Genomic DNA, 7,579 nt, shown 5'->3' on the forward strand with positions numbered 1-7,579 from the left:
CTAGTTATTTTTACCGAAAATATGTATTTTAACTGAAGTATCTGTAATGCCGAAATGCCGGAAAAATTTACCGAAACCTGTTAATTTTTTGGTTCACGTTTACCGGAAATGGTGAAACGTTCGGTAATTCAAGCTAATGATGCCCAACGTATTATGCGAGATGGTTCGAGGCTCAAATCATTTCGCGCAAAACGCTGTGCGCCATAAGCTTAAATTATCGAACATTTTACAGTTTTCGGTAAATAAAGAACCGAAAATTCACAGTTTTCGATAACTACCAGCATTTCCAGAAGACGATTCTTAAGAGCACAGTTGACTTTTAGAGAGTATATGTCAAGTTAACATTTGTTGCCTGAAGCGCCGTCAGCAACGGCATTATAATATCAAATTTGCAATTATAGGCCTAAAATGAAGATAATTGTGGGTTAATGTGAAACAACTGAACTAGTGATAATAATTATGAATAGACACTTGCATTTATTTAAGACATTTGTTGAATACAAACGTCAATTCAATTACTACATTATTATATTTAAAAAAAAACGACGGAAAACCTCTGTTTGAGTCTGATTCGTCACCTCCACCTCCAGCTATTCCACAGTCAGGTTCTCCAGTACTTCCGGACACTTGAAAGCTAGTTTTTCTAGACAAACGGAAAATAAAACAAATTACTATCGGAATTGAATTCGATTGAATAGAATTGAAATTAGTACTTAATGGTTCTTCTTTGATTAAACAGCCCATCGATATAAAATCATAGTTAGGGTCAAAGAAAAAAAAATCAACAAGAGGGACACCACCACCAATTTCTTGCAAAGGGAAAATGAATGAGTACTTACTTTTACCGGGGCCAATCGTACCAGCTCAGAGTTTTCCATCGTAGCCGGCAACAGCGGAACCATTCCAAAAAGATTGACTTTCCGAATTTGGAATTATTTTTTTCATATTGTATGTGTCTAGGTTACCGTTGGCGAAAAAATGCACTTTTACTCACAACTGCTCAACATGGCTTCTCGATGAAAAACATCCCGCTCGCAAACAAACCCGAGACGGTTGGCGTTTTGCGGGACGCCACTAACACATCGCGGTTATCAAAAAGAGACGATTGCGCTCAAAGCTGCAAAAAATGTGCGCTCGAAATTTGACGTTTGTGTTGACAGCAACACTAATTTACAGTTTTCGGTGTTTTTTCACCGAAAATGTACGGCAAAGCGATTTGTTTACATAAAATTAAACGAGCCTCGTTAAATAAAGAATCGATCTACCGAACTCGGTAAAAACAAGACGTCAGATCCATCAATTACCGAAAATTTTCGAATTACAGATCAGGTTCTGTAAAAAAAATTACCGAACTCGGTAGTTTTCGTTTACTGTGTAAGCAATTATTGTTTACTGTTAACAGTTCGGCTGATTGGTTGTTCGGTCCTTTTGCATTTTCGAAGGAAGTGCATGAAACTTTGTGAAAAAATGCTAGTAAATCAGATGAAAAGCGGTTGTTGGAGTGTGTGAGCTGGCTTAGAAGAATAATTGGCTTAAAATTTTGCTGGGTAAGTGAGATAATATCATATTACCGTGAACGGCCCTAATTCTGCGCAGTCCCAAACTCTGCGCATTTTGTTTTTTAATCACTCATATCTCAATAAAAAACGAAAAAAAATTGCCACAATTATAATAGGAACAGTTAAACAACTGTTTATCTTCAGTTTGGAAGCAATTTTTTCGAAATCAGTTTCATAGTTAGCGAATGGGAGAAAAAAAGAAAAAAAATCTATGCCCGATATTTCAAAAAGTGATCAGTGTTGACAGCGCAGCTAAGGCAGTGTCGAAACAAAAATCGGTTAAAAAACGGTTTAATCTGGTCCCATAAGTCTGGAAACGGTTCCATTGGTATGTTTGACCTATTTTCAATATATTTGGTGAAAATTTAGTGTTGAAAATGTTTGTTAGCTTTGAAAATACTCAATTTTCAAATGCGCAGAATTTGAAACATTTTTTTTGTTTACGTTCCTAATGCGCAGAAGAAAATGAGTCCCTCCAGAAAAAACAAGGCCTACAGTGAAAAAGACATGAACAAGGCCATCGATGCCGTACGACGTGGCATATCTATACGCCAAGCAGCTGCCCGCCACGGAATCCCGGAAAGCACGGTACGGGCCAAGATGACAGGAGGTTCCGGTAAATCTCCGGGAAAACCAACCGTGCTGTCGGAGGAAGAAGAATTGCGCATAGTCAATTGGATTTGCGAAACAGCCAACGCTGGCTTTCCTGTAAATGGACAGCGGCTGCAAACAACGGTGGCCCATTATTTGAAGGCCAATAAACGGAGTTCGCCGTTTAGCAAAGGTATTCCAGGTCGGAGATGGCTGCATCTGTTAAGCGACATCGCAAAGTTATATCCCGACGTGTACCGAGCGGCATGTCCAAGTAAAGAGCTAGTGTGACCGAACAGGCTATAAGGAAGTGGTTCACCGAAGTTAACCATTACATTGCAAGGCATGAATTGCAGGAAGTAATGAAAAATCCGGATCGTGTATGGAACATGGACGAAACCTCTATTCGTTTAGTTCCTACGAAAGAAACCGTTTTGGCAAAAACTGGAGAGAAATATGTGCACACGGCTAATGGAAATTCGGACAAGGAAACGTACACCGTTCTTTTCTCGGCAAACGCAGGGGGAAAATCGTGTCCGCCTATGATTTTGTTCCCTTACAAAAAAAGACTGCCCGGAGAAATTGTCCAGTCTGCTCCTGACGGTTGGGCTATTGGTCGGAATGACAGTGGTTGGATGACGCGGGAAACTTTTTACCTTTTTTTGAAAAACGTGTTTCATCCGTTTTTGGTCAAGGATAAAACGGAGTTCCCGGTTATACTTTTTGTTGATGGCCATAAGTCTCACGTTTCATATCAGACCACAGAGTTCTGTCGTGAGAAAAAAATTGAACTGGTGTGTCTGTATCCAAACGCCACGCACATTTTGCAACCGCTAGATGTTTCATTTTTTCGAGCCCTCAAAGTAAAATGGAATCAGAAACTGGTCGAATGGCGAACATTCAATTCTGGAGATCCAATAAAAAAATCTCAAATCGCACCATTACTCAAAACAGCACTGGATGAAATTTCATCTGTAAAAACCATTTTGACAAATGGATTCAAGAAATGTGGCCTAGTTCCGTGGGATCCCAATGCAGTGAATTATTCGATGCTTTTGGGATCCGACAAAAGAAATGCTTCCCACGATACAACTGACACGGATGATCCCACCCGCATAGTCAAATACGATATGCTGAATCTTCAGTATTATTCGGTTCTGATCACATTAATAGTACCGTTTCACATTGCGTTTTGGCTAAATGTGCCTCCGCTAGAACGGATGAAATATCATTCTTGAAAGATACGATTAATACTTCTTTAAATAAATGGATTATTATTGCAACACGCCGAAATGATAAAAAAATATTTTGGAAAGATTAGATTAATCATCTCGGGAATAAAAAGATTATTTTTGCAACGCGCATCGAATTTTCTGCTGTCACTTCAAAAAACGTGGCCAAGCGCGCAAGCTTTTCGTTTTGTGTGCCGGAACTGTGGGAGGTAGCTTTTGGACCCTCCGAAATCTACGCGGAAGCATTCGGGGACGACCAGACGACAGGTGATGATGAAGGTAAGTGAAAAACCTCTTTACTTAGAAGAAAATATTAATTAAAATTGATTTTATTTTTGCGCACCGATAGATTCCAAGGAAATGTGGATACCGGAAAATTGTCAAAAGCACTGCAAAATGGCACACCCAGAAGATGCAACGGTTCTTGAACATCTGGAAGATTCAGGCGAGGTCGATGGAAGCACGACTGCAGGTGGCCACGAGACCAAACCGGCAAAATCTCAGCGGAGGAAGACGATAGCCAACTCTAACAATGGTGGCCGGAAAAGATACGATGTGTAACCTGCAACAGCACCACTAGCCAGTTTCCCGGTTGATGTACCTCTCCGTTACCGAAGAATAATTAGCCGCAGCAGCACACGCTATCTTCGCGTATGGAGTTTTTTTTTTATAAAATAAAAATCTTCGAAAGGTGTAAAATAATATATGAATAAATAAACGAAATTTTGTTTCGAAATTGTAATCTTTTAATCAAAACTACACGAAATGCTGTATCGTTTTTTTCTTATGAGACGATCATTTAGTAAAGATTCCACATATCATCCCACTCGCTTCAAAACGAGTAGAAAAAAGCAAAAAAATTGAATGGTTACTCTACTTAACGACCCGTTCCCTGTATCGTAAAGTGCGTCCAAACGATTCCATATCATGAAAAAATGATAAGCCGTATCTTACATTAATAATCCAAAACTATAGAAGTAATCTTTTGGGTGTCTTGGGAAGAAGATAATTGGAATAGTCATTGTACAATACTGATTCATGCGGGGCACCCGCATGAGCCAATACTGTACGCTGAATCCTCCGTATCATTCTATTCTGATTACATTAATAGTAACGTTCGATATTGCATCTTGGCTAAATGTGCCTTTGCTTGAACGGATAAAATATTATTCCCGAAAGATACGATGAATATTCTTAGGAACAAAATGATTAATTTTGCAACGCAATCAAATGATAGAGAACTATTTTTGAAAGATACAATAAATGGTCTTCCGAATTAATTGAGTATTTTAGCAACACGCACACATTTTTTCGCTGTCACATCAACACGCGTGGTCGAACTTCGTAAAAAAAGTTCTCCCGGATGAGGTCGGGCAAATTTTATTATGAGACTCGTGCAGTTACGAAACTGGAACCGGAAGACGAAGGCTTCGAAGAAAAATGCAAGGAAATATGAGGGTAAGTAAAATACCTTTTTGTATTCATAGTGGGAAACTGAAATTGTCTTTTTTTTATTCTCAGACACAGGCTGGAGGAAAAATCAGAAAAAAAAACTTTTTCTTCCGGAGACAGGAACCAATGCAAGGAAAAGCATCACTACCCGCCGACCACTGTAGCAGCAGCGCATTAAGAACGGTTAGGCAGTGTTGCAGCAGCAGGCTGAAGTTCCTAAGTGCCGCAGCGATGGAACATCCGGAAGCTGTTCCTGCAAACATCCGCGGAAGGTTTGTTTTTTGATTATTCATTTTAGAGGAATAATAAACTTTATTTGAAATAAAATGAATAAAAGTACATTAAACCTTTTTTAATTTTTCCCGGAAATCCAATTGCAATTTATAAAATTAACAAATCCTGAAATTGGGTTTGAATCTTTTTATTATTGGGTGACGATATGCTTTATCGTTACATTTTTATGAGAGGATCATTAGATAAAGATAACACGAATGATCAAACCGTTTTAGAACGAGTAGAAAAAAGCAAAAAAAATGAATGGTTACTCTACTTAACGACCCGTTCGCTGTATCGTAAAGTGCGTCCAAACGATTCCATTTCATGGAAAAAAGACTACCTTAATCGTACATTAATAATCAAAAAAAGCTGGCAACTCTGGCCGGCGAAAGTTGCTCGCTTATTTCGGTTCGCGAAGTTTTTTGAAATTTGGTGGTTTTTTTTGTTTAATACTGTTCGAAAATGAATTAGAGGATTTGCGCGGCGCGGCTTTTTGTTAATATTTATTCTTCGTTCTGAAAAAGTGATCGAATATTGATTATCAACATTGTGCATTTCTTCGAAGTTGCTGTGGAAGAGGGCTCATACTACGCCACCCAGCCATCCCAGGAAAAATGATATGGAACATCATAAGTCATCGCAAGAGGGTTCAGCGGAGAATGCAGATCCAGTCAGGATAAGTTATTTTTGTATGCTAAGCTATTAAGCCATTTATAGCATGACTTTTTTTAATGATTAGTTAAGATAGCTTAAGAAATGTCATTTAATTTTCAGACAGTTTTGTTTGAAGCAAAGTGTAAAATATTTCCTTTTATTTGTTGTTTTTGAACTTGTACACAAGCTGTGCTACAAGTTGAGAAGCTCAGCAGAACAGAAATAATGACAGCAAAATAAATAAGATGGCGCTAGTTAACTTTAACAGCAGGTTGTGGTCCAGGATGAAGCCACCTTGATGCATCGAAGTGGTTCATAGTGAAAGTCTATCTTTTTTTTTTTTTTTTTTTTCAAAAGCGATATTTATGAAAAACATTACCATTTTTAAACAACCAATGTTATTTAATTTAATATTTTTTTCAATTCATTACCAAAAGCTAGAAAAACAAATTCTCATAATAAATAACAATCGATTAAATTTGCTTTTTATTTTCTGTGTCAGTTGTTTTTGTAAATTAAATGCATTGAAATGATTCTATCATAAAGTTATTTTGTCCACGGTGATTTGAATCAACTTCGAGAAACACTGAAGTTCTTAATAGTTCATGGTCGATCCCGGGAAAAAAATTTAGATGGCTATGGATTTTTTTTTCATGGAGCGAAAAATTTCAAATTTTGCGTACTATAGAAGTTTTGAATGGATAAAGTTTTTAGTTTTCTTGTTAATGTTTCATTTCGATTACATAAGATTTCCGTTTATCTTTATTTGAAAATATCTTGACTTTATTATTTCTAGTCTATCATTTGTAATTAAGAGGTGAGCTATGCTTTCCTGACCAAAGATTTAATGGAAAATTGTATTTTTTTTATTTTTATTTTAGGAGGCATATTATTCATATCAATAAAGGGGAAGCCGATACTTTACTTCATCATCATTTTATTCAATATTATTGATATTTACATAAACTAACTTCACTTTCAGCTATCATAAACACCAAACATGTCAGTGATGTTTCATCATCATCATTACTAAATATTTAATTATTTCTTACATCACATTTCTTACAGGCTATCTGATGACCACGCACTTCATTTAAATATATTGTTATTTTAATTTATATTACATAATTTTATATCAAACAAATTTACTCTGAAGTAGACTTCAACAGAAGTGCATGTTGTTAATTATTTTTACAAATAATTCATTTCATTATTCTATTGTTGTTCATGGAATTTATTTCCATTTCATTTCCTAAAATTTGTGTTCTTATTATTCAACTATTTCAGTACTTATTTTCCCTTAGATGTACGTTAGGCGATCTGGCGAGTGTGAAAGAAATTCAGCTGTTACACTTTGTATTAATCTTCCATATTATAATTACGTCCAATCTGTTTGGAGATTACTATTATTACTTTAAAGATTATTTTATATATCCTATGACATGCATATTCTGATTGGGCACATTTAAGATTCACTTATTTATTCATTCATGCATTAATTTACATTAATGAACTAATTTTACAAAGTTCAAATGTAAATCTAAATACCGAAATTTTAAATAGCAAATTTTGAAACATGTTCTTTTCAGCTCGTAACATCATTATTGATAAAAAGAAAGTACTTTTGCAGAATTTCAAGGCTTTATCACGAACCAGCAAAAATAACTCTTAATTTACAATACCATTATAGTCATGAACAAGCATTACCATTGTTTTCTGCATCGTCATTTTAACCCGCAACACAAGGTATTGGAACTATTATTGTACTGCTTTAGGTACTGAAATGTATTAAACCTTTTAATATCATAACCAAAT

This window comes from Uranotaenia lowii, chromosome 1 (genome assembly GCF_029784155.1).
Source record: "Uranotaenia lowii strain MFRU-FL chromosome 1, ASM2978415v1, whole genome shotgun sequence".
Classification (NCBI taxonomy): domain Eukaryota; kingdom Metazoa; phylum Arthropoda; class Insecta; order Diptera; family Culicidae; genus Uranotaenia; species Uranotaenia lowii.